The sequence below is a fragment of the Toxotes jaculatrix genome, chromosome 21 (genome assembly GCF_017976425.1).
Source record: "Toxotes jaculatrix isolate fToxJac2 chromosome 21, fToxJac2.pri, whole genome shotgun sequence".
Lineage (NCBI taxonomy): Eukaryota > Metazoa > Chordata > Actinopteri > Toxotidae > Toxotes > Toxotes jaculatrix.
The window spans coordinates 13,673,664-13,700,455 of record NC_054414.1 but is presented as its reverse complement, the minus strand read 5'-3'; the positions used below and the strand labels follow the sequence as shown (position 1 = coordinate 13,700,455).

At 41.7% G+C, this 26,792-nt stretch overlaps 1 protein-coding gene across 1 annotated transcript in view; it reads left to right on the top strand.

Moving 5' to 3' along the window:
* Positions 1-3,471: 3,471 nt before the first annotated feature.
* The window catches only part of LOC121200955 (zinc finger MIZ domain-containing protein 1-like), a 105,692-nt gene continuing 82,371 nt past the window's right edge, over positions 3,472-26,792 (top strand). Inside the window, exon 1 of the mRNA XM_041066468.1 lies at positions 3,472-3,580. The gene's annotated coding sequence lies outside the window, so the exon portion shown is untranslated. The remainder of the gene's footprint in view (positions 3,581-26,792) is intronic.

Here is a 26,792-nt window from a genome sequence, read left to right as displayed (position 1 = left end):
GCAAACATGGTGGTTTATGTTGAATATTGAAACAGTAAAGAAGTAATTTGCATTTTTATCAAGACAACCGTCTCTCCTTACCCTGCCTTAACAAGTGCTTTGACTTGTGCAATCATGCCCGAGTTGCCACAAGCAGGTATTGGAGGGGGAAGCAAATTAAATACTGCATGTTAACAGAGATAGTTTTGCAGAAAAATTCAGTACAAAGGTTTTACAGCTCTGCAGATTTGTGCCTTCAAAATATTTCCTCATTATCTTGATAAAAATGCCAGCATCACATTTCTTTCAAAATGTGTTGCAAATTAGATATAGAGTATGTTACATCAAGGTTAAAAGCTTACTAAAATACATGATGTTGTAACTCCGTTGCAGGGGTTTGCATAGATATTACCATTAGAACCAGTGTTTATGTATACCTACTTTTGTACTGAGTTAAACAAAAAAAGTTTCAACCAGCTACAGACTGAACCTACTGAAAATCAGGGACTGAAGAAAGTCAGAATCAAGGATCAACCTTAGCTTTCATAGATTGGTGGTGACCCAATTCACATTAGCCCTAGTTATTTTTTCAGTTGTTATACAAATATATTAGTGCAGCTTTAAATCAGCAAAGTGACTTGTAATCTCCACCTCTGCCGTCTGATCTCTAATCCACTGGTGTTGACAGGAACAGAAAACCAGAATAAACTATGAGTAGAATATAGAAACTCCATTCAGAAAAGACTGGCAATCAAACCTGCGTACTTCTTGCTGTAGGGTGACAGTGTTAACTGCTGGACCAGCACGCCCCTGCCAGTAAAGCATGTCGGATAAATCTGATGTCCCACTGAGTGTGCCCGAGTGAGCCTGCTGATGTTGCACTGCTGAACATCCCTTTGCATATCATTTTTAAAGAATTTCACTGACAGACCGTTTTTTGACTCAGTCTCCTTGACCCAGTTGTGATAAGGAAAATTCTCCTCTATATTTGGATCAGTGTGTCTGTCTTGTGCTGGCGTACATCACAGACGTCACATGATCTTGAGAGAGAGAGAGAGAGACAGAAGGTGTCACAATGCTGTGATCACAGGTCTGACAGGCCGGTCCTTTGCAAAACATCCCAGTCGAACAACAAGCAAGATGTTATATCATGACTGTTGATCACCATGTAGGAAATTAGTCATACTTTTTCATACATGAGCTGAAACATGCACGAGATGCCTGAATTCTGATGGAGCATGACCCTGGATTTTGACTGTTGTAGCTCAGCCCAGGAAAAGGAAAAAATCCTTGGGTGGTTCAAATATTTAACCATACAAGAAATTCATCACGAGAATAGTTCTTCCAGCTGAGTGTGACAAGCTTAAGTGGCCTGAGACAAATTGGTGATCGAGAGCTATTTTAAGCTATTTAATAGGCTACAATTTAGGAGTTCCTACCAGTGAGAGCACCGAAGGGCTGCCTAATTGCATTTAAAATGAACTGTATGGTATTAAATATAGATCTAAACTACTCAATCTTGTACATCATGCTTTCATTTGTATACAATTTTAACATTTTACCTCATACTGAAACAGGATTTTGGCTTTAAGAAGTGCAGTTTTAATTACTGGAAGCCAGTGAATGTATGAAAATAAACTGCGTGTAATAGGTTTTAGTTGAGGTTCCAAGTTTTTGATTTACCTCATGTGCACTTCAGCAGCTGCAGACTTTTAAGTAGCTTAAATATCCTTAGCTGCCTAGGCAGCTTTAAATTATAACAATTTTGTTAGTGTTTAGATGTAACTTTAGTTTTTGTCTGTTTGCCAATTGGCAAACTATCCTTTCATATAGTAGCTTTTGCACATATTTAAGCAATTTATGTTGCCACTTGCAACAATCAGCTATTGAAGATGAGAGGGCTTTATTGCTCAATAAAATTGATGGGGCTTTGGTATCAAAAGTTTGCTCCTGAATCTGAGGCAACTGCTGTGAATCACAATTACCTAAAATTTTCCAATCTCCATTAGAGGGAAATGTTCACATTAGCCAATTTAGGGATGGCTTACAAGCCTGGAACAGGCTGAAATCAATGCTTCCTGTCACCTTTTAGCAGGACAAATGGCGCCTATTGTTCCAGCCCATCCCTCCCCCTAACTTAGACAGCTGGGGTAGATACACAGGCCAGAGAGCAGGGGGCTCAGAGGAGTCCACACAAACCAGCAAGACTGGATCAGTTTTGTGTGGTGACATCTTCTATAAGAGATTGTGATCCCAACTTTGGAAAGTCGATCACAGCATGCAGGGTGGTGTGTCTCTAACTTTTGACATGGGATGCTTCCAAACAGGCCAGAGTGACAGGTCAGAGCGTGTGTGTGTGTGCGTGCGTGTGCGTGTGCGTGTGTGTGTGTGTGTGGAGTCTGGATGCTGCTTGGCACAGTCATGGCTCCTTGACGTCAGCGCTCAGCCCAGCCTGCTGCTGCTGCTGCTGCTGATGCCGCTGCTGCTCTCAAACATGTCTTTGTTATTCAGAGCTTTCCATCAGAGAGCGGCGACCTGCAAAACACGGAGGGTGGCGTCAGCTCCGAGGAGGATCACTGGAGGACAGCGAGAGCGCGTGTGTGCGTCCGTGCGTGTGCAGGCGTGCGTGCGTGCGTTTGCTGTTCTTTATTAGGCTGTTTATTTTAAATATTCTAGTTTATTTTAATATAAATACATTATGATAGTAAAATCTTCAGATTGTAACGATGTAGGCTGTTCACTTGTACAAGGATTAATGATGATTATTATTATCTTTCTTATAAAACATATGTTTACATTTTGTGACACTTTATTTTATTTTTTCTATGTATTATTCATTTACTATTAGTAACCTAATAACGGTTAGGTAGAGCGGTGTATTAATATTAACATTAATATTAATTTACTATTTTTACTATTATATGTTTTTATATTGATGTGGCATTTTATGTATTTATAAATATTTTTAGTTGTAGTATAATTCGCTGTTGTTGTTGTTTATGATGATGACAAGTAGTAGCCCACTAGTATTAAATAGTGATGTAATATCAACATTTCTTTGTTTGATCCCTTTATGGCAAAATAATTCATTTTAAATGCCAAAAAAACAAAACAAAAAACAATCATTTTATGTTTTTAAGTTATTGTAACCAATAAAGAGATGCGAAATAAAATACCCAGCATGCTCAGCTTCCACTTTGATGCGTGACACTACTTGTCAATAATGCGTATTCCCTTTTTAAAATTCCAAGAAATGAAGATTATCTCCACTCAGTAGTCAGTGAGCGGGTCGCTCCAGCAGATCCAGTGTACCAGATGGCTGCTGAGCTGAGCGACAGTCCGGCTCCGCTCCGGGCTCTCTCCTGATGGCTTCTCCAGCGCGTAAAATCCGCGACACATTTTGTCAGCAGCCACCGAGCATGGGTCCCTTTGGTAATAGAATAGCCAATGTAATTTGACACTTCAACTTACTGCGCTCTCTCCGAGTCTATTCAGTTACTCACCCACTGACGTTGAGCCCATTCTCAGTGGCCGTGAGGGGGGAAGATATTTAAAAACAAGAGGCGAAAATTACCGAGGACTTTCTCCGCTTATTAACCCGGTGAGTGGCTGCAAACTTAACGTTGCTTGTTCCCGGTGTCGCGCTGTGCGAGGCTCTTGTCTCGGGAAGGTTTTGTTTCCACTTTGGCTCAGATTGTTTCTCAACAATAGAGTGACCACTTGAACTGGCACTGAGGAGCACGTCGGAGCATGTAATAATAAACCGCAGCTTTTTTTTTTTTATTTATTTAGCGTACTATCACGCCGCTCTGTGCCGTCGGGATTGAACCGGCGGGCTGTTTAGCAGGTTGTGCATTTCGTTAGTAACAGATGCCGCGTTGATCTCTTGGGCTTGGAGGCTACACTGTAGCAGCCTGTATGCATTTTGCTTGCAGAATGAATCATGCCGCTGTGCGTGTGTCTGTGTGCGTGTGTGTGCGCAAGGTCTAAGAGGTAGGTCTTGCATTTTTTTTTTTAACCTTTGGTTTCTGATGTGCACATGGTTTGTCTAATGTGGATTTAATGCTGCTGATACATGCGACCTGCAGAATAACTGTGGACAAGGCAAGACAGCGGCCACTGCAGCGCGCGGACTATCCATTTAATGTCACGTTAAATGTTTATTTCTGAACTTTATAAACAGCAGCACGTGTGTATGGCATTAAAGATCATTGCATTCATGTCACAGCCCGGAGTTATCTTGCTGCTGTAGGTCATTATTGCTTGGTAAGGGCTTAACAAGTTGACTCCCTGCTGTCTGAATATGGAACCAGTTGGGACTGAGGGGGCCTCTAATATAGAACTGGGCTCCTTTTCTTGCTGTACATCTGTCCGGGAAGCCAAACAGCATGGCCAAGTGGAAAAAGTAAGCTAGACTCTGCTCCCTGATCTGCTTCCTAACCATTGTCAAGGAGAGAGAGGGAGTGTGTTTCTCCCACAGACCGTATACACGCGTGTTATTTCTGCTTCTAAAAATCCCAGTTTGGGAGCATCAAGCAGGCAAACAAAACGCACGTGCAGATGTTTCTCGTCTTTTTCTGGTGAGATGTCCAGGAGAGCTCTTCCTGTTTTTGTTATGTTGCTGAAAAGTTCATTCTCCTCGCGTCTGCTTTTAGCTGCTGCAGCATCCGAATTTGTCCTGCACAGCAGGCTGTTTGGATCCAGCCACTCATGCAGGCTCATGTAAAACTTCTGTGGTGATACTGGTTGCTGAGCAGGCTCAGTTACTTGTTTACATTTCTGTCATGTAATCCGTGGGTCTGTTTTGGTTTAATAGCTGCTGTCTGAACTGACAGGGTTCTTGACTCAGCCTGTTTGAAAACTTTTAGACACAGGCTTGGTGCAGGATGGGAGAATTGGTCAAACTTGGAGGCTGCCGTCTTTACGCACCTGGTTCTTTGATTGCTCAAATACCTGCATAGTCCGCCATTCTATCTGTCTGCATTACAAGAACTCGACGGCATGTGTGATTAAAATCTGATTGCGCTCCGTTTGTTTGGTGAAACTTCAAACTTCCTGTGGCTTCATAGATCAGGGTGTTGTCAGACAGAGGAGGAGGTTTTCTGTCCCGTCCCCTCTGTCCCTCCCTCCCAGTCACCCCATCACTGAGGGGCCCCAGGTTGGGCTCCTGAATAACCATGGGGCAGACCCCACCAGGCTGACCTTCTTCTATTCAAGTTGAGGATGTTGAAACACCAGCCGTCAAACAAAAGACACATTGAAACAGAGATCTGCAACCCAGCACGTGTGTCTGGGCGCTGAAGTAGACCATTTATTAACTCTGAGTTTCCTACTGACCAGTGAAAAGCATCGGCACATAGTGAGAAAGAATAAACCTGTAAAAGGACACTCAGCTGCTTCTGACTCAGATTGGTGAACAAAACTTCAAAATAAATACAGAAAATAAGTCTCATTAAAAAAAAAACATTCTCTTTAAATATAATAAAACATTGAAGCAAATCTTTTTGTTGTCTGGACTGCAGCCAGCCTGAGGTCTGTGTGTGTCACTGTGGACTGACAGTGGCAACATGTTTTCAGTGTAGGGTGGGACTTTTCGCTCTCGCCTTTTCCACCCACCTGACGAGGTGAGAGTAAAGGCGGAAGCTGGAAATGACTGCGCCACATGGGAAATTATTCGACTCTCAGATCAGAGAGGACACACAAGAGGCCTCATTACCTCCAGCAACACTGCTGGCCAGCCAGAGAGGAGACCGAGAGCCGCTGAAATATTGTCTGTATGCTGCATCTGATGCTCCTTTTGTCTGAAAATATTCCAGAGACACAAAATCACATGCAGTGTCATCATACATCCAGACAGTTAAAAGATAAATACTGCTTTCTGAAATATGACAGTCCAGTCTGCATTACAGCAGCTAAAGTAAACCCATTCCCAAAGGTTTGCAGCGTGAGCCTCCTTTTACCAACAATGTGTGCTTAAGTAGCTGGTAAACAGGGCTGTTAGATGGTGTATAATGTCATAATGTTATTGATTCGGCTTGGGAATTCCAGTTGCGGCGAGCAGCTCCTGCGTACCGAGAGCTCTCTTAAGCTCACTAACAGGAAAAAGGCGAGCGAGGAAGTGGCCGACTGCTCTTCCTCCACGGTCAGAGCCCGTGGGAGGTTTGTGTAGGTTTCACTCAAGGTCTTTTTTGTGTTGTCTTTGCTCAACAGAATAAACTCCTGGGATGAATCACCCCACCGGTATGGCTATTTTCAATGAGTTAGGAGCGTGTAGGGCAAGTGTTGTACTCTCAGTACTGAAAGTGTGTCACTGGGCAGTTGTGGCAGTTTAATCTTGGGGTTTACTTTGGTGTCAAACAGCACTTCATTTTTAATAATCCTATTATTATGGTACTTGTGAGCAATTAAAACATTGTAGAGGATTATTTTGAGACTGCAGTACCTCAGGCAGTGAGATTGTTTAATGGCAAGATGTAGCTCGAGAAAGAAACTGAAAGTACATTTACTCAGCAACTTGGAGTAAATTTTGTGCTACTTTAAGCTATAACTAAATAAAATATAATAACAGCTACATTTTATTACAGCTGTAGTTAAAAGTTATCTTAAAATCTTAAAAGTGATTTAAGATTCAAAACTAATGATAAATTTGATAAAATACATTGTATTTCTATAGATTAAATTTATTTTGTGTCCCCTCAGGTTGAGAACCACTCGATTAAACTACAGTAAACAGTATAAAGAAGTTCAAATTACCTCCACTCAGACCAGCTAGAACATTCAAATTCGGCTTGTATCAGTAATCCTTGTCATACTGAAGTATGTTTGCTGCTAATACGCCTGTATTTTTCCGTAATACGGTATTTCTACACTGTGGTTTTGCTAGTTTGATTCCAGTAAGGGATCCAAATGCTCCTTCCACCACTCAGAATAACAAAATAGGCGTATGTGTGTTATTCTGCATTCCTCATGTGTGTGTTTGCCGTGATTTGTGACGCTCCACCTTGGTGACATGGAGCTGCAGTAACATGTGTACTGAGCAGATATCCACTGAGGGGTTTTATGATGGAGGGAATGGTCAGACTGTACCTGTCAGCTTGACTGTTGACTGTTAATATGAAGCTTCTATTTTCAAAACACAGCTCAGGGAAAGGGAATCTGTGTGTGTTTGCGTTCTTGCAGGACGGAGATACAGAGCAGAGTGAGGGATGGGAGAGGTGCTGGGAGTGACGCCAGACCACACATCATTTAATCATGTTAGAGTGTGCAACCACTTTGTGCATTTTTTCGGTTACGTTGGTGCTAGGAGTTGTTATTTTACAAACTGTGCGCATAGTGAGGGCTTGACTGGGGGGAAGACGGAGTGACAGTTTGATGGCGAGAAGAAACATCACCCTTATTTTGGGGTTTGAGATTTGTCAAATCGTAGATTAATTTCAGTTTTATGAGCAGAATATGATAATAAAAGGCAGATTTTTGTTTCTGCTGCTGCTTGAGAAATGTGTTGAGAAATCTGAAACAATAACATTTGAGACCACTTAAAAGTTGAGTGTGTGGACGGGCGACCATTGTGCATATTAGCATTGGATTTGAACGTGTCCTTTTGGCTTAATCCCACTGTTGACTCGCCTGCTAAGTACCGAGTGTGTTATTTTTGCTCTTTTTAGGGAGCCCCTCTCTGCATAATCTCACTTAATCTAATCTATCCCCCTTTATAATAGACTGGCAATGATGCGACTTTATAGAAAAAGCTTTAGTTTAGATCCATACTAAACAGACTGGTGTGCCGGTTGCTTCCCCAACCCCTCTGGCAAAGCTCTTGTGAAAATGCAAGTGACCTCTGCGCCCCTTGTTAGTCTGAACAATAGGCCTGCCTCCTGTTACAGCTGCAGCCATGCTGAAGGGGAGGTTAGCCGGAACAGAAAATACACTTCTTGTGATTAATAGGTCTAAATACTGTATTTTTGGATTGTTCCCATGCCTGCTTTTCACAACGGGGAAATTCCCTCTTTATTTAAAATATCATTATGTGCAGGATTTAGAGCTGCAACCAATGGTTATGTTCATGAACGATTATTATGCCGATTATTTTTGTGATTAGTGGATTGTTTCTTAAAACAGTTGCCGATTAATTTTCTGTCAATCGACAAGTCGGTCAACTTACAGTTCTGGCAGAATTCGTTATTTATAAAGAAAAAATGTCAAACATTCTCTAGTTCCTGCGTCTGACGTGAGGAGTTTCTACTTTTCTTTCACTGTCAGTTGAATGTCTTTGGGTTTCAAACTGCTGATCGGACAAAGCGAACTCTTGGAAGGCGTCACCTTCGGTGGAAGTAGTGATGGACATATTCCGCTATTTTCTAGCATCTGATAAACTAAACAATCATTAATTAATTAATTGTATTAATTGTATTAATTGTTAATTTAATTGTGCTCAAACCTGGCTGTCATGGAAAGTAAATCTGAAATTGTAAATCTACTAATGCTGTTGTTTACATATCTGTTGTCATCAGAGGGGTTTGAGAGTTAAACAGAGGAGTTAGAGTGCGACATGAGTTGTGGAAAAAGATCCAATCTGTGATTCTTAACCCACGATGGATATAATTGGAGCTTTTGAGGCCTCCAGCAATCGCAGACTCATGCATGTTGAATGTGACATGCTGTGAAAAACACACGCAGATGATGTCACAGCGCAGCGCTGCAGTGTTAAGTGTAAATGAAAGGCTCTAAATCATGAATAACATCCGGCTTCTCCAAAGTCTCTGCTTCTATAAATTAAACAAGGTCCAACCCAGGAACCCTGAAGGGTTGTCAAATCTTACAGCATGTGATAGTGTTGCATGGCAGACATATTTCCCTCTTAAATTTCAGTGCAGACTGAGAAACTAGCAGCTGCTCTTGAAATCTGAAAATGTCTCAAGAGGTGTAATCTCACTATCAAAAAAAAACGGGCACTGAAAAGACTCCTGAGGGGTTCTGCCGAAGTATCGTGGTGTCTAGTGTGCGCTCTGGAGGTTTTTTTTTTTTTTTTTTTTTTTTTTTTAGGAGAGGGAGATCACACCACACCTCTGATGAGTAATGAAGGTGATTCTGAGAAAGTGGTGGAATTACATTCAACAGAGCCGGGGGTGGGGTGGTTAGGGTTGGGGGGGCATATCTCATTGTTCTCTGACAGGGAAAATTAACTGGGATTTACTAATACACAGGGAACGTCCTTCCCCCATTCTCTCCCACTCTCAAAGAAAAGGTCTGAGGGTAATCTCTTTCCCCGGCAACACCCCCCTCCTTACACTCCCTTACCCATCCATTCCACTCCAAACACAAATGTCAGATGCTTCCAAGTTTGCTATCAAGATGTAAAACACAGGTGGACAAAATCCCCGACATGTTGCACCATTTCTTATTCGTCTGTTGCCATATGCTGACACACGAGAGGCTTCTTTTTAAACATTGTTTTGCATTTCACCTGTTTTCCTTTGCGTAGTCGCTGCGGCAAAGCCTGAGATGACCCAGAATAAAGAGGGCTTGCTGGGTTTTTGTTGTTATAGGCTTTGATTCCAAGTGATGGTGCTCATTTTTAAAATTGCTTTTTATTCAGTGCATCCTTCTCACAGCATTTGGAAACTTGGCTTGGTCTGTTACTGGTTGTGATTACAGTTTAACACTCAAATCAGGTCTCTGTGTGTAGTTTGATTGCATTTAAATCACATGTGATCAGGAAAAATAACCCTTTCATCATATTCTGGTTCTGATTCTTGCTGGTTTCGGCCTCTTCAGTGTGACAATTTGCTGCTTTTCTGTTTTATATCATTCGTAATTGAATGGCTTTGAGTTCTGAACTGTTTGTTGAGTTAAAACAAAAAAGCTATTTAAAGATGTCACCTTGAGCTCTGGGATTTCTGCCATTACATGGAGGCTGCTATTTTGTTAAATTCTGACTGCTGGATGCAGTGAGCACGGACAAACAAACAATTACAGAAATCTCACATGTCAACCAGTCATTAAAACTTTAGAATCACTACGAGTAAACAGCTGATTAAGAAAATAGTTTCTCAGGGCTCTAAATGCAGAACTGAGCTATAAGAGAGAAGAAGGTATCTGTGCAATGCAAACTCTCTTCTAAACAACAGCCATGATTCATTCCAGAGAAAGCTGCAGGACACACCAGTTTGGGAAACACAAGCTACTGAGGGAGGATTAAATGAGTACAACAAATGAGTACTCTTATGATCTATCATCTATTTTTGGATTATTTGTTCAATAACGTCCATAAAATAACAGGTAAAAAAGGCCATATCTCCTTCAGAGATGCCTTTTTTTTCCTGCTCAAACAAAACTGTTGTAACTGATGATGACTCGCAGACAGCAGTGACACCACACCCACCGCCTGTGTGTCAGCTTACACTGTACCCTCATTCTAACACGGTGTCTGTGTGCGGTCGGTTACCCAGGTGCAAGGCATGCATCATGGACTGGAGCTGATACACTGACGTGACAGCTGTGGGCAGTGGAAGAAGACCATGAGACGTGTCTCAGCACTGGACTGGGTGGAATGCATTAACTCTCAGCGTCCGATTGATGCGTTTCGGGTCAAAAATCGCAGCCCTACTGTTTTACATCTGACTCTTTTCAGTAACAGCAATATTTCTTTTGTCCATACGGGATAAACATCCATAAATCTATTCAAGGTTATAACTTTGCATCTTGTTTTATTTGTGTTTTCGGTTGAAAAGTTTTTGGTTGATTAGGATTTTTGCATCTTCATCCTCACATACAGACCCTTTCGGACCAATACAGGTGTTTGTTGTCTGCAGTGTTAAGTCCTAGTCCTCCTAGTAGCTGAAGTAGCATGACATTTCATTTTCTGCAAAGTAAACAAACATAGACTTGAAAGGTGTAGCCCACAGCCAACTTTGCATCTCCATGGCAACATAATACTTCCTGTTTACGTCACTCAAAGTGTGATGGAAACTTTTGTGCCAATTTGACAAAATCCAGGAAAATTACATGTCAGTCATCAGCAGTACTAAGGCAAAGAACATCCCATCAACATTGTTCTTATATTCCTGGAACACTAACAATCTCCTCTATCCATCTGTGCACTGATGTGCTGTGTGTTGAACACCTGTGGACATAGACACAGGCTAAAACTTTTCAACTTTTGTACAATTATTATTTTTTTAGTCCTAGGACATGTACGGTGCAATTTCTGAATAGTCTAACTTATTCTGAACATAATAATATGTGACATCCCCAAAAAGGAAATATAGTGGCAGTGCCATAGGCATGGAAATAAAAGAGAGTGAAGACTGAGTAAAAACAGCTTAGTGTTAAAATGGTTTGGTGCTCGTGAACGCGTCTGTGAATGACCTGAAATTTCAGGACACGAAATATGCGTTTGTGTATCTGCACAGCATGTAGGTGACCAAAAATATGGCTTGTAGCCACGTGCGCTGCTGTCCCAGCGGTGACTTTAAATAACTCTTCTGTAAACACATCCTGTCTGTTTCCTTATGTTCCTTCGTCCGGTCGCTGGCAGGCCGTACCATCCTCAGCGGCGGATTCGGGAAATGAACATGTTACGGTCGCGAAAATTGTTTCACACACTAATAGTAACCACACATATCATAACAAGTACTACTTCTGATGATGCGAGGTAATTGGGCAGTGTTTTCTGGATGTAAACACACAAAGAGACACATATGCAGACACACTTCACACTCCTATTTATAGGTGCCGATTGCATAAGCTCTATTCAAACAACAGGGTGCTCTCACTTTGTCAGTATCAAACAGAGAAAAGCTGTAACTGACCAGATTATTTTTACACACACACTCACACGCTGTATATTGCACCCCTGCTCCTTCTTGGCAAACGGTGTGTGGCCCAACGGGTTCCACGGCTTACAAAAATGTTGACGGCGGACGCTATTTTTGACCATCTGCTCTAAAAGGAGGGCATGTTTGAGTCACAGACGCTGTGGTGTGAGGCTGTGCCCGTGATGTGCCTGGCATGTGGAGAGAGGGGGAGAGAGAGGGAGAGAGATGGCTCACCCGAGGGCTCAGCATCCTTCGTGTCACCATGGACATACACAGTGTGCGGCTGGTTTCACTAATGTGTGTTACATTAGCATGAAGGGTGATGGAAGGGGGGGTGTTGACGGGAGGGAGGAGCTGATCCTCCACATCTTGGATGAAGAACAAGAGTGAAGATATCCTTGTGCTTGACTCATGGTGTAAACATCGTCAGTGAGATGAAATAGTCTGAGGTCAGAAGTGTCTCAACAAAAGTGTGTGTCTCATTCCACCTCTCTGTCTCTTCTCTCTCTCATGATGTGTGTCTGTCTGTCTGTGTGTGTGTTATTTGTGAGTTAGGAATGTGAAACCTAATCTGGGATGGCTGGGGGGTGGGTGGGTGATTGGGGGGGGGGGGGGGGGGGGGGTTCTTTAGAATTACCCCTATGTGTTGTCACTTCTCACAGGGTTTATGACTTTGCTCAGGACAGAGGAGACTTGCTGTGACACAACTTTGTAAACATCTTTCAAATTTGCACTTTTCCCTTTTTACAGTTCTTAAAAAAATCTGTCAGCACAGGGACATTATTTCAACCTATTTCTTATATGGCTCAACTTGTTCCAAAGTATTCTAAATTTATATTATATATTTATATTTATAGTCCAATATCAAAAATATTTTACTTAATTCTGTTGCAACAACCAGCAATTTTTTCGAGATTCATTTTTAGAGGAAAAAGGTGGAAATGTTCTGCCTTTACTAAAAGATTTTCACAGTAATCAAATTTTTTTATGCAATCACTGAAACGATTGTTTATTTAGTTTTATTATACCGATCATTTTAGCCCTATTTAAAAGCATCCATCCTCAGAATTCTGTGTTGTGTTCTCTCTAATCATTAGCTCATTGGTTTCGCTTGACCTTTGATGTTTGAGGTCAGATGGCACTTCTTGGTTCTGGTGCCGCAGTTATTCTCAGGGACTTTCGTTGAGAAAATTACCAAGACCTTCCTACTTCAAGTACTGATGAATCCATGAGGCTTTGTGGCTTTGTTGTTTTTATTTTTTTTTTATTTTTTTTTTGGCATCAGCTGATCTTGAAGAGCAAATTGAAAAAGCAAATTACTCGAGGTGGCGTATCCTGCATCTTCTTTGTGTGGCATCGACAGACACTTCCTTTGGAGGAGGGAGGTGGAGAAGATCATGTGAGCTGTAATTATATTTATGTTGTGTCCCATTCAATCTGTCACAGTAAATTTTGCCTGACTTGTCATATTGTAAATCATTACAGCGGATTAAATGCTGGTTATGAACTCAAAAGGCCGGGGAAGGATTCCTGTTTTGTCCTTGTGATCGCTGTATTTGTTTGTTTTTGACAAGCTAGTTGTGATGATATTAGCTGTACAGTGTTTCCTGGATGTTTTCAATAAATTTTAATTGGGAGGAGAATGGGTAATGTCACCGGCGTTTGCTTTGAGGAAAACCCCTTTCAAAAGAGCGGGCAGCCTTCCAAGAATGGAAGAATGCCTCTGAAAGCCTTCATGTTTCCACGTCTTGTTTTCTTATTTGTCTGGGATCAAAGACGACGATGAGCGTGAGTTTGACTGTTTCTGGCGAGTGGCTTCTTCTTCCTCAAACTGGTGCAGTAGAAAGAAAGAAAAAACTTCCTTTTGATTCATCTCAATCAGCTGCTCAGTGGTGAAGCAGGAGGGACTTCTGGTCACTGATGAAAGAGTAATCGATCACTTCTCATACACTTGTTGTCCAAACTCAAGATAGTGATTGACTGTGCACTTGCTTGTAGCAGTGCTCAGCTGACACAATATTATCCATAAATATCCCAATGATTAGTTCAGTCCCTCATTCATTAGTGAGTGGCACGAATCGTTACTCCCAAATCACTAAAAAGATTAGTTCAGAATGAATGAACTTTTCATGCCGCTCGCACTTCCACTGCTCTCAGACAACAATACTATTGTTAGGCTTCATTTTGCTCGCCCCTCATGAATTTTTCGGCAGTTAAATCAACTTATGGTGGCAAGTTTTTGTACATGAGCTCTGCCACCTTGAGCACAAAGACTGGGTGCAAAGCCTCACATGTCTGAGCAGTTGCTTCATTTGTCTACAAAATCGCGTGTTTGGAGAAGCCCTGAATGTTGCATCCCTCGATTTGTATGCGAATCACATCTACCCAAATAAAGCCTCAAACATTTCCCTAATGTTCGCTGCAGCAAAATCACATTTCAGACTCATTTATGCTACTGTCTATACCTGCAGACATAATTTCATCCTTAATCTTTTATAGACACTCTAACTTGCTATATATTATGGATTTTCACATGCCAGGAGTTCTGAAAGTGAAAGTATGAATTATTTGCACCATTACTTTTGCTGCTGATAGGAAATGTTTTGCATAATAAACAGCCAAGACAAACAAGTGAAAAATTAATGAGCAATATTTTTCAAAGATATAGTTTATATTGCGTGTGGTGTGATGTTTGCTGATGACTAAAGAGAAAACACACAATTCCCTCTGGAATGATTGTCAACCATCAATTTTCATAGTTCAGCTACTGAGTATTTGTTTTCATTAATCTCTAGAGTTTGTATTGTCATGTTAATTTACTCTACAAGAGTCTCACTACAGTCTGAAATTTTAAGAACAATAAGGATTAAAGCCAAGAAGGCAAGGCTGATATCAGCGGAGTAGGATATTGGAGAGGAGTACTCTACACTTTGCTGAACTCCCAAAGCTTCTTTTTTAATATTTAGCTACTGTCAGTTAAAATCAAAAAGTTTCTCACTGCTCAGAGAGAGAGAGAGAGAGAGAGAGAGAGAGAGAGGGAGAGAGAGAGGGGGAAACTGCTTCACGGGTGAAAGCCCTTGCACATGAATATTTAATGGTTGCATTTTAACCAGAGCCATAAAATCCAAGAGGATGTGGCTGAAAAGAGAGCAGTGAGGAGTGTGCAAAGTAGGCTACATTGTTTCTGTATAGTCTGAGCTGGATGCCTGAAAGTCATGTAACTCTGCACAGTGAATCAAATATGTGGATTGCACGGGGCTAATTTAATGCCCGGGCCATGTTTAGCGACGTGTTGCAGCCTGTTTTTGCAGGGTAAGCAGCTTGTTGTACAGCAAGATGAAGAAATCTTGGACCTAAAGGGGCTAAATTGAAAATGTTTCATTCTGACACTTCCTCAGTGTACTCAGGAAAATGGATTTGATTCACTTAATCCATTTGGCCAGTTGACCAGATTCAGAGGCAACATCTATTCAATACGCATCAATTTTAGCTTAATGGAGTTTGAGCCAAAAAAAAAAAAAATACAAGGATATCTGTGGATATTTAATATGCAACCTCTCCTTCTTCTGCTCCTTCTTCTAGTCTTGTCATGCATTTTTAAAATTCTGTTCAGCCCTCCGCTGAGCCAGACTCGCAGCAGACAGACACTGAGCTGATTGTTAAGTTTGATAAAGCTCTGTGTTTGTGCGTGGCGGGGTTATTTTTGTGTGTGTAAGCTTTACTTCACCAAGGTAATCATTTGTCATCCAATATTGAATCAAGTTAAATGGACTCATAAATTGCAATCACTTAACTCAGCCCAACTATTACGTTTAATATTGCTTTGTGGAAAAGGTCAGTCGGCAGTAGATCAGGTTCCAGCAACACAGATAATTCAGCTGCCTTTTATGAGTCTTTTTGAGCTCCAGAAAAATCAGCCAGGCAAACTGACTGTACAGTGCTTAATAGCAGCAGCAACAGGATATGCAGTGGCTACTGTTTATGTTTTCTAACCTTAGATATACTTAATGCACTGTTTAAAGTGTGTGTGTGGTTGGCAGGTTGCAGATAAACCACAGTGGATGCCCTTAAGGGAAACACAATAAAAGGCTTTCCCCACTGAAAGGTCCAAAGTGCAGTTGTCCACTCTGCACAGCAACAATGGAGCGGTTGTGCAAACGGAGCCATCAGCGGCGCTGGCAAGCCTGGCAAACCAGCTTATCAGGAGGCAGGGTGCACTGAGCAGTGGGTGGGGTGATGGTGGTGGTGGTGGCTGGGGTAAGAGGAGGTTAGAGTGCATGTGTGTGTGTGTGCGTGTGGTGTTTAGTGGCACACAATCTCTCAGCTCATTTAGAAGCTGGGTGCTTGTTAAGGCTGTAGAAGCACAGCTGGGTGGTGATCTACATATAGCCCCTTTGTGTTCACATTTTTTGAATGTTTGTGAATATGTGTTTATTTATCTGATAATGCAGAATTACTTCATCTCTGGTTAATATGCTGATTATTTAATCATTTGTTTTGTCAATGAAATATCACACAAAATAGTAAATAAATGCTCATCAGGATTCCCCAGACACCAAGGTGACTTATTCATATTATTGCTTGTTTAGTCAAAACAAGTTGTCCAAAACCACTATTCCAGTTTCACAATTAAATTTACTATAAAATAAAACAGAGAAAAATCGTAAATCTTCACATCACACTTCGCAAAAAAGGCTGGAACCGCATCATGTTTGAAATGTTTCCTTAAAAATGACTCCACTGCAAAATGGTTATTCACTTAGATTTGGCAGAAAAAGCTCTGGTCCTTGAGGAAGCTCTCGAAGAATTCAAGCAGCAATAAGAAATGCTGGAGGACTAATCCCCCGTGAACATTTACATGACATTAAATCTTAGGTAAACAATGGCAGAATTTACCACATAAGGAGGAGGCCGGGGTGGCAGATCAGCGGAGTAATACCGAGAAGTAGAGCTGAAGTGTTGAACTGAATAATCAAACAGAATAATCGACAGAAAAATAATCAACAAGGATTTTGATAATCGATTAATCATTAAATTGATTTTTCAAACTACAGTGCCAAACCTGGTTTAAGCTTTTCATTTGAGAGGATTAGCTGCTTTTCTGAGTCTCACAGGCTCGTAAATTGAATATCTTTGGATTTTGGAGTGTGTTGGTCGAACAAAGCAATTTGAGGGTCACTTTGGAATAAAGAAATTGTTACAATCATTTTAAAAGTACGGCTAAACCAGCTGATTCCAGTCAGCTAAATGCAAGCACAGAGTCAGTCCTCTGCGTAAAGGTTGGCTCTGAAAACGTCTTTTTTCATTAGAATCCATTGTAACTACCTTTATTTTAGATTTTCAGTGGACTACTCCTTTAACCGCCTCACCTAGAATAGTACTGAGCAGATGTTAAATGGCTTTAACTGGAGAGGTGCATGGAGAGGACTATCAAAGTGTCAATATTGACATTACTTTGCCTATCACAGTAATACATTTACTACTTTCTGCTTTTTGGTGTAAAAACTGCAAATGCAAAACCAAATGCTTGTGTCTCGCGTCAGAGTGACACTGATTTTAAGCAGCACAGTTTGTTGTTGGCAGATATATATATATATTTTTTTCTTCCTTAGAGCCGTTTGAGGTGTTGGAGGAATGTGTTGTGTGCTCAGAGAGTTTACTCACTTGCAAGATAGTCTGTAGTGCTTTCACAGCATTTCCTTTGGGACACAACACTTGGGGAAAAAAAAGGAAGTCTCAAGGTGCCTGTGTTAGGCTTTAGATGTGACTCAGGGTTGGTAAATATTTAGAGAGCAAACATTTTGATACCAGCAGGGATTATAGTTGAGGGAAACATGTTTTTCTAAGAATGTAAATGTCAGCATATTGCAAGGCATAATGCTACAATTTTTATTTTAATGCCAGTCTCCAAAAAACAGCAGTTTAGTGACTCAAATCCCACAGAGGAAATCAGGTTGTTTTTCCAAGTCCAGCTTATTTTGATGTCGCTCGCCCACGGAAACTCATTCTCTTTGTTCAAAAACCATCCAATTCATCAGCGGGGATTGTTGCCGCCCACAAACAACAGACATATTTGTTCTGCTGCTTCACCTTGTTGGCTTTGTAGAGGGAAGGTGCCAAAGGTGGATGTTAAACATGTCAAGTGCTATCTGCCTCATTTACTTGGCCACTGAATATTCATGGGCCTTGATACTGGTGTCAGCCTTCAGCCAGCCGTGCAGGGAACCAGCAGCAGCAGCCTCTACAGTCATCAAGCAAGGCTGTTCCTTTGACATGCAAGTCCTTCCATCCCTGTGTCTTCCCAGAGTGGTGGTTTTGCCCCAATCTGACAATGTTTCCTGTTCCACTTTGCGTGGCTTTGGGGGTGGGCGGGCTCTGAGGCGCTCTGGGACGAGTCCGTGAAGGCACCCCGCAAAGAAGAGAAGAAGGAGGAGGGAGGAGGGAGGAGAGTGGGTATAACCCCGTGTTCTGCAGTCATGCCCATTTACTCCCCCTGACACCTCCGGGGATGCGCTTTGACCTGCAGGGATCTTGCTCCCTCTTTACTCGCACTCATGCGTTTCCTCTGTGCTCCGAGGAAACCGCACCAAATTCTTTGTGCATTGCAAGAGCTATCAGGAGGCCCCCATTGCAGCCCGGCCTCGTCTAGACTGCCGTGACTGTTGTTTGGCAGCACCACCAAGTTGTGGTCAGACTCACTTAGCATGGCAGCGGAGATTGCAGTGGTTGTCTCATTAAATATAAGTTTCCTGTGTTAACATGAAAAGCTCATGCTCTTTGTTGTTCCTTGCCTCAGATGAAAGGCACCCTCTACAGGCTTTCAGAGCCCAACACTGTCAACATGGTTAATGCTGTAGATTAATAATTTGCAGGATGTTGCAATGAGATTTGGGCAGTGGTGGAAGAAGGATTCAGATCCTTTAAGTAGAAGAAGAGCAATACCATAACGTTAAAATACCCCTGTACTTTTACATACAAAACACATAGCTCGTAGAATATGTTGCTGTTTTACAGACATTTCTCACAATTTACGTTTTACGAACCAATTAACCAATTAAGAACGAAAATTATCAGCAGTGTTTTCATTAGAGAACCTATAATGAAAATAGGTATTAGTTGCAATCCTCCACCTTAACAGCAACAGTAAAATACTGCTTACACATTGATGAATGAGTAGGAGCAACATAAACACTTATTTGGAGTCTTGCTTCTGTCCACCAGATTAATGTAAGTCCAATATTCTCTCTCCATGTAGCTCTGTTTGGTCTCCACCCCCTGAGGAAAGTATCTGTCTCTGCATCTGCTAAATGTTCATCAGCTAGTCGCTAACTTTTCCTGAAGTTGTCCTTACTGATGGCTTATTACTAATCTAAGAAGCATTAACATGTATTAAGAATGAATAAAGTAATTATTTTAAACCATCTATGCAGTACGCCTTATACAAAATTACGATGTCATTGCTGAGTATACAGTATTTGTACTTCAAGCTTTTGATTTGTGAGAGGAGAGGCAGAGAAATCCTGAGTGCAGACACTAAGTCCTGATACATGAGACTTTGGCTGTAGCAGAGGAAATTTCATCTCCTGTCATCTCCCCGTTGATTAGTATTGATTGGTTGGGCCGAATAGGCCTCTTGAATGGAAGTTACATCAAATAATCCCTCCTTCTCATTTCCCAAATCCATTGTGAGAGCCAGAGAACGATAGCATCAGTGGCTTTCTGCAAACTGAAACATTGCCTGTGGGGGTCAGAAAAAGAGGAGTTTTTTAACCTCAGTGTTTTACCTCTTAATGAGACTAGGGGAAAGTTGACCTACCGAGTAATTGTGACAAACACAGCCGAGGGGGAGCTGAGTGTTGCCCTGCCCCCTTTTCACTGTGGTGGTTTAAAAAAAAAAAAAAACAGAAAAGAAAAACTCGCTGCACCTGTGGTATCGACATGAATCTTTTCCCAGACAAAACGAGGAATTCACTGCAGCTTGGAGGGATCCCCCCGTGGTGCACGGATGACACGGTCTGCTGTGCTGCTGCCGTTGCCTCCGCTGCTGCTGGTTGGCTTTCGATGGGGGCAGCTTGAGTGTAATGATGAAATGGAAAAGTTCCAGCGCAGTGAACACTTGCACGCTGAAGGTAATTGGAGATTGCCACCGAAGAACTCTGCACGATATGCTTTCAATTCCACTCCACAGAGAGACGGACCACAAAGTTTGATTATGTTTGCTGTTAACCAAGCGTCTGCTGTAGTTGAGTGAAATGGGATCCTGTTCAGACAGGGTGCAAGGTGGGAAGATGGGAATGCAGTTTTTTTTTTTTTTTTTTACTAAACAAAATAGCATTTACATTATTTCAATCTGATTCAGTCTCAGGTTTTCACCTAGTGACGTGTTTTTAAAGCACAGAATAGGCCCTGGCACCCTATTCTTAATTTATGAGACCTGAGTGTCGTGTTTGAAGTGATTGACAGGTTACGGATTGGTCGGGATCTACCACATTAGCGCAGCGTTGTTGATCATTTTCAGAGCAGGTGTTTGAGGCTCACGTTAGCCTCGTTTAATTAAGGAAAGACTTTAAGATTGGTGGTTCTTCAGTCGCTTCATGTCTGATTTGACACTGGAGGATCGGAGTGTGTTCAATGGAAAGCAGATGAATGATTGATAAGAGAAGCAAAGCTGCTTCAAGTCCTGCTCCGAGGACATGAATAATGAAGGATACTTTGAGAGCCTCAGTGGCATATGGAAGACAAGAGGTTTCACCACCTCTTGGATCTAACACTTTCGTTTTGCTTTTTGCGTGTTTCTTTGTTTTTGGTTATTTTTATTTTTATTTAAATTTTGGGTGTAAGCAAATCCATTTCATGGTTGGTCTTCTCCAGTAATGACCAATACTAAAATTATACAAAATGCATGAAGTTTTTAGTATTGTAAACATTCTGCACCAGGGCCAGATCTGGCTCTTCAGGCAATTTAATTAGGTCCCTTAAATGTTTAGAATTTATTGTTGAATGAATAGTTTGACAGTTTGGGATCTATGCCTATGGGTTAGATGAGATATCTGTCTCTTAAATCTGAAGCTTACAGCCCCATATAAAAAGGCGTTTTGTTTTCATATGGATTAAATAAACAGGTTAATGAGTTAAGTTATAAGCTTTTATTTTATTACTGTTGGACAGAGCCAGGCTCACTGTTTCCCCCTGTTTCCAGTCTGTGTGCCAAGCTAAGCTAACTGGCTGCTTGCTGTTACTTTATATTTAAGAGACAGTTATGAGAGTGGCATTGATCCTCTCATCTGCATCTCGGCTAGAAAGCAAATAGGCACATTTCCCAAAAGGTTCCCAGAATTATTACTTCTGGTCAGCAAATTATGTTTTTTCTTCTCCTGTCTTTTATTTAGCTAAATAGTAAATAAAGTTGATGAAATGTACAGTATGTAAACTTGCTCATTCCCAGCTGTTTAGCAGTAACTCATTTCCCTCCAGAAGGTTGTGCTCATGATGGTGCTCAAAGTTTTGACTGTTCACTTTTGACTTATGAGTGCCAGAGGTGCCAAAACACATAAAAGATGTTGGAAGAGGAAAAAGGAAGACGAGGAGATGTTTTCTGGCAGTGCTGTTGCTCTGTGAAGCTGCCTCTCCTGTCTGTAGTGTAGATCCTGCTGCTCTGTGTGTGTCTGTCAGGCTCCATGTCATCCTGCCATTGTTCAGGCCAGAAATCAGCACAGACTCCCATTGTTCTGCACTCAGATCTGCAGCTGCAGCTTGTTCTGCCCAGTATCTCTGCACTTTGTCATGTTTGTAAAATAAAGTGTCATCCCTCAGCGATGATAAGGGGTCGCCACGGGTTCTGCTACTTCTGCTGTCTCTTTATGGTTTGGATGTTACAACAGCATTGGACCTTTCAAACTTGCCATAATTAGTTGACACTTATTTGGACTCAAAGTGCTACTGTGGCGAAAAATCTGCCTGAGCTTTTCCATAGAGTGGATGTCTCCTCTTCCACCGTAAACCCTAACCGGCTCTCGACAGTAGAGGAAGACATGCCTTAAAGTGGATCAAAGTAATTCCTCCCTCCCCCTGTCTAAATGGAGGAACATGTTGACATGGTCCCCGTCACAAGCTCAGTCATTTGTGGAGGAGTGGAGTGGCTGACAATTCCTCTGGCTCGTGGGAAAGCATTCTGGCTGAAAAGATGTCCTGACATTTGTTTTCCAAACAGTGTTTGTCTGGCTTCATGTTAAGGGGCAGTGAGGATCTTGGTCTGTTCAGTGGGTTTTCTGTTGTATGGTGGTGTTGATGCAGGCTGACTCTTCTGATGTGAGTTGATTGTATGTGCTTCTTTCATGTGGTTCTACTTTGTGAGGTACCTAACTAAACACTTTCGCTTTGCTGCTCCGTCTCTTCAGTCCAGCCAGGCTGCGTGTCCCATTCAATGGCAGCGCAGCATGGCTCCTCGAGAGGCTACAGCAAGTAACCTTTAGCTTAGAGGGAAAAATCGTTTCTTCTCACCAAGACATTCATGCTTATGCCACATACACTTCTTGACCCTGACAACATTCCCTCGCACACTGTAGTCATGAAGTGCTTTCAAATTGAGCAAAAATAAATCACTGTCCTATGGAGCTGTGCTTGATTGTGCTTGCTACCACAAAAGTAGTATATTTGTTGTTTCCCTGTGCACAGGACTCACTGTCATGTTGGAGGAGGAGTTACTTATGTTGTCCAAGGCTGTGGAAGTGAAAGTCTGATCATTTTCTCCACAGACACTGTTATGTGATTGGCAGTTGGAGCACATCCAAGGCTTGAATGGAAATGAAACTTGAGACTTTCCTGGTTGAATCATCAGTAGTGAACAGCTTGTTAGGAAACATCTTGTTCTTTGACAAGAGGTCAAAGGTGCAATCCTGTATACAGTGTACATAAAAAGTCAGCTTGAACATTTCATGAGAAACATCACAGAGATTGAAGTCCTGTTGCATGGAGCACTGAAGGCAAACTGCAGGCTTTCTCTTTGTGAAATTAAACCTGCACTCGTTATTTTTTTACATAACTAAATAAAGTTGCTTTATTTAGTTTATACATCCAGCATACACAGAACATCAATATAATTTATTTTGAGGTGTGTTTCTAGCAGTCAATGACCTCAAGTCCAATATTTACTCTTTTTTTTTAAGCTCTGTTTTGGTCTCCACTCACTGAGTGAAATATCTGCTTCTTCACCTGCTATATGTTCCATTATGTTCACAAGCTAGTCGCAAACTTTGCCTGTCTCTTACCGTATGTTAACATGTTGTGCATTTTATATTAGGATGTAGTATGTATGGAATCTGCTTAAAGCTTACATGTTTATTTTGGTTTTAACATCCTCATAATTCAAGTTAAAAGCCAAGGAATAGTTTGAATGCGATCGTCATCTTAATTTGTCCTTGATTGATGCCGAGTGTATAAGAACATATGGCTCTGGTGTCTGTAATGGCCTGTCAGGTTCTGATGTTTTGCTCCAATAAGCCGCCAGACATTTCTCAACCAACGTTGCCTTCGCTATGACACATGAAGAGACCGCAGATGAGAATCACCTGTCTGTGGTGAGCCCCGGGAAGCAGAGCCCATCTTCTCTCAAGGCAGGTTGTCACCGCAGCTATTAAGACTAATAGCAGCAGCCTGTGATAAGCACTGTTAGCTGAATTCATGACCCGAGCGGCCGGAGCGGCAAGATCATCTCCACTTGTGTGTTTTTCTGCTGATGCGTTTAATTTTTATCCTGTCCGGTGCTGTGACACAAAAAGGAAACCAGAAAGAGAGTGGAAAATAGAAAGGGAGTGATGGAGCCTTGGGTTAAATATTGATTGGTACAATCCCGTGTGAAGGCACAGACACAACAGAGGTACATTATACTCTCTCAAGACACAAATAAAGTCCTCTGTGCGGTGTTGATTGCACAAGACTCAAATCCATCCCTTCATATAGCTGACACTGTTCATCAAAGGCCAGTGAGGTGAAAATTACAAATTACACTGACAATACTCCTGTTTGCATGAATCGTATTAGAAGGAACAACCAAACTCAGGTGTCCAAGTTATTAAAGTTCACCAAAATAACAAAATGTAAAATTTACCTCTGGTAACAGCGTTCTGGTGCTATTTGTCTCAGTTGCTGAGATTTCTTTTGTGTGATTGGATGTGATTTGTGATGTTCAGAGAAAAATAACTTACCCGTTCAAAAGCAAAATGTCAAGTGTCAAGAAACAATATCTAAGAATAATTCACACATCAGGCTCAGAACACTATCCACTGGAACTACTTTCAACAAAAGAAACAGTCCCTATAAGGCCCCTTTTAACCAAATATTTTATGGAGCCACAGGAACTAAACCTTTTTGCACAATCCTGTTTATTTCTGTTTTAGTATTTAACAAATAAAGCTGTGTCGTTTCTTTTTCCATCCCCCCAAAACGTCTCTGGTCCAGCATTGGAACAAGTTTTTTCACAATTTGGGAGAACATGATCGACAGGATGTGGTGTTTATAAGAGAAGTCACTCCTCGACCTTTTCCTCTCTTCCCACATTTATTCTCCAACCATACCTCCCAGTAAAAACCAGCCAGATATTTGTCAAGCATCAGATTCTTGTTAGCCCTCCCTGCCCCCCTCTCTGCCACCACATGGCCGGTATTAGCCGATTTCCTGGAGATCACTGGAGGATGCCGTCGAGGCACTTGTGCTCCTCTTTCTCCCTCTCATTCGCTCTGCGGTGAGTGGCCCGCTTAATGCATTGTAATGGTTGACCATTATTTACGCAGGGGATAAACAAAGAGAAGCGAGGAATTGATGGAGTAATCCACTCTCGCAGTCATTAGGCATTGAGATGGAGGAGCTGGTGGGAGCAGCCTCCTCCATATGCCTCTCGAGTCGAGCAGCTAATGGAAATGGGACTCATTAAGACACCTTATACTCCGACGCACCCAAGATCATGAGCAATTGCTAATTGATTGTCGTTAGCGCTCTCGCAATGAGACGCTCTGCCTGTTTTCTCATTTGTTATGAACGGCTTTGTTTTCTTCCCCCCATCTCCTTCACTTCATTATTGATGTTGCTGTTTTTCTTTCTCTTCTCCCTTTTGCCCCCAGTCTCTTGCAACTGAGTCATCTTAACGCTATTATACCTGGTTAGCTGCAACAATCACAAGCCTTAGGAATCCCACATGGATGATTCTGTATCAAATCTGTAGTATTTCCTATTTAACTAGAAGGTGCCAATGTTCAAATCAATATTCTAGATTCACTAATGGCTGCATGTGCATGATCCACACATGCCATAGTATAAAAGGGCGGATGCAGGAAATGTGCTTCAGCCAGCATGGTCATGGTTGAATAGCAGGGAGAGGCAGGTCTCCCCGTGATGCTTCGCTTATTGGCTCTGGAAATTCCTTCCTCTTTCCTCTGGAACCAGCAGATTGTGTTCATCTCAGCCTTTAATCATTTTTTCCCTCCCAATAGTAATGTTCTCTCTTTCCCCTCCCTGGATTCCTCTGTGTATATGGTCGCACCCCCACTTTCTTCCCTCTCATTGCTTTTTCTTTTTCCTTATTACAAGAAGGGGGAAGAAAAGATAAGGGAGGGAGACGAAGAAAGGGGCTGAAAATGCAAATACAGGTCCATGGTTCTTTCTTGTGACAGATCAGGCCTCATTACACCCACCTCTCCTTTGCAATTGGCTGGACGATCTGCCCTCTGTTTCTCTGTCTTGCTTGTCTCCATTAGGCTACACTATGAAGTCTTTCACTTCTAAACCCGTCTCTGTTCCTGGGCTGGTGAAACAGTGAGAACAGCCAGGTGACCAAAGAGGAATCTCTGGCCGCAGGGCATGTGATTTGCTTTGCAGATGAAGCAGGACAGAGTAAGGGAGGCAGGAGGCATCATTTTTATGTCTGTGGTCAGACGGTGCAGCATTTCTTTGCTTTAGCACTCAGCCAGCAGCCTACACCTCTATCTCTATCTCCCTCGTGGGAGTTGCTACCACCTTCTCGCTCTGATAGGGAAAGACTGAAAACAAAGGAAGAAAAATACAGGCACCCTCTTGGGCTGCTCTCACTTTTGAAACAAGATATACTGTAGAGAGAGGAGGAGGAGGAGAAATAATATTGAAGCCATCAATTCATGTAAGACCTACATTAGCATCACCTTGCTGCTTTGAACTGGGAAAAAAAAAATACTTATTTAAAGTGAGATCTACATTCATACAGGTTCGCCCTTATTTTCATGATTTTGGCCATCACCCCGGTCAGTATTAATAATGAGTGAGCTACCTTTCCCAGCAAGCTTTTATTCCACACCCTAATATTTCTTTATTGAATTATATAACAATCCTTAGAGCAAAGGCTAGTGGGAGTAAACAGCACAGTGAAGAGCAAAGGTGCGGTGCGTATGACTGCGTGTGTATGTCTGTTGTGTATGCTGCTAGTGTTACTATATGTTCTATATGTTTTATTTATTTATTCTTTTTAATATTTTTCTTAATGCACTGACTGGAGAGCACTTTAAATTTCGTTGTACCTGTGACAATGACAATAAAGATCTATTCTATTCTATTCTATTCTATTCTATTCTATTCTAAAAAGAAAGAAGTTTGGAGTAATGACTGAATCACATGAGCCTGCCCCTGAGTGGCTGCATGTTGGCTGTTAGCTCACCAGCTAGCTTACCAAGCCTCTAACTGATAGAAACGGCACTCAAACCCATGAAATCAAAACCGAAGTTGTAAGAAAAACCTTTAACGTAACCTTTAAAATGGATCTCTTTTTAAAGAGAAACCTTTCTGGGATCACTTCATTCAATTGTTCCACTTGTTCAGGTGATACACAGTTTAAACAGCTGATGCTAGAGGGCAAACACATTGGGAAGTAATGCACAGCAGGAAGTAAATTACCTGCATTTGCATAAATAAGACACATAATTGGTAGTCGCTGTGATGCTGATCTGGTGGCACACAACATGTATACCACTGCACTGC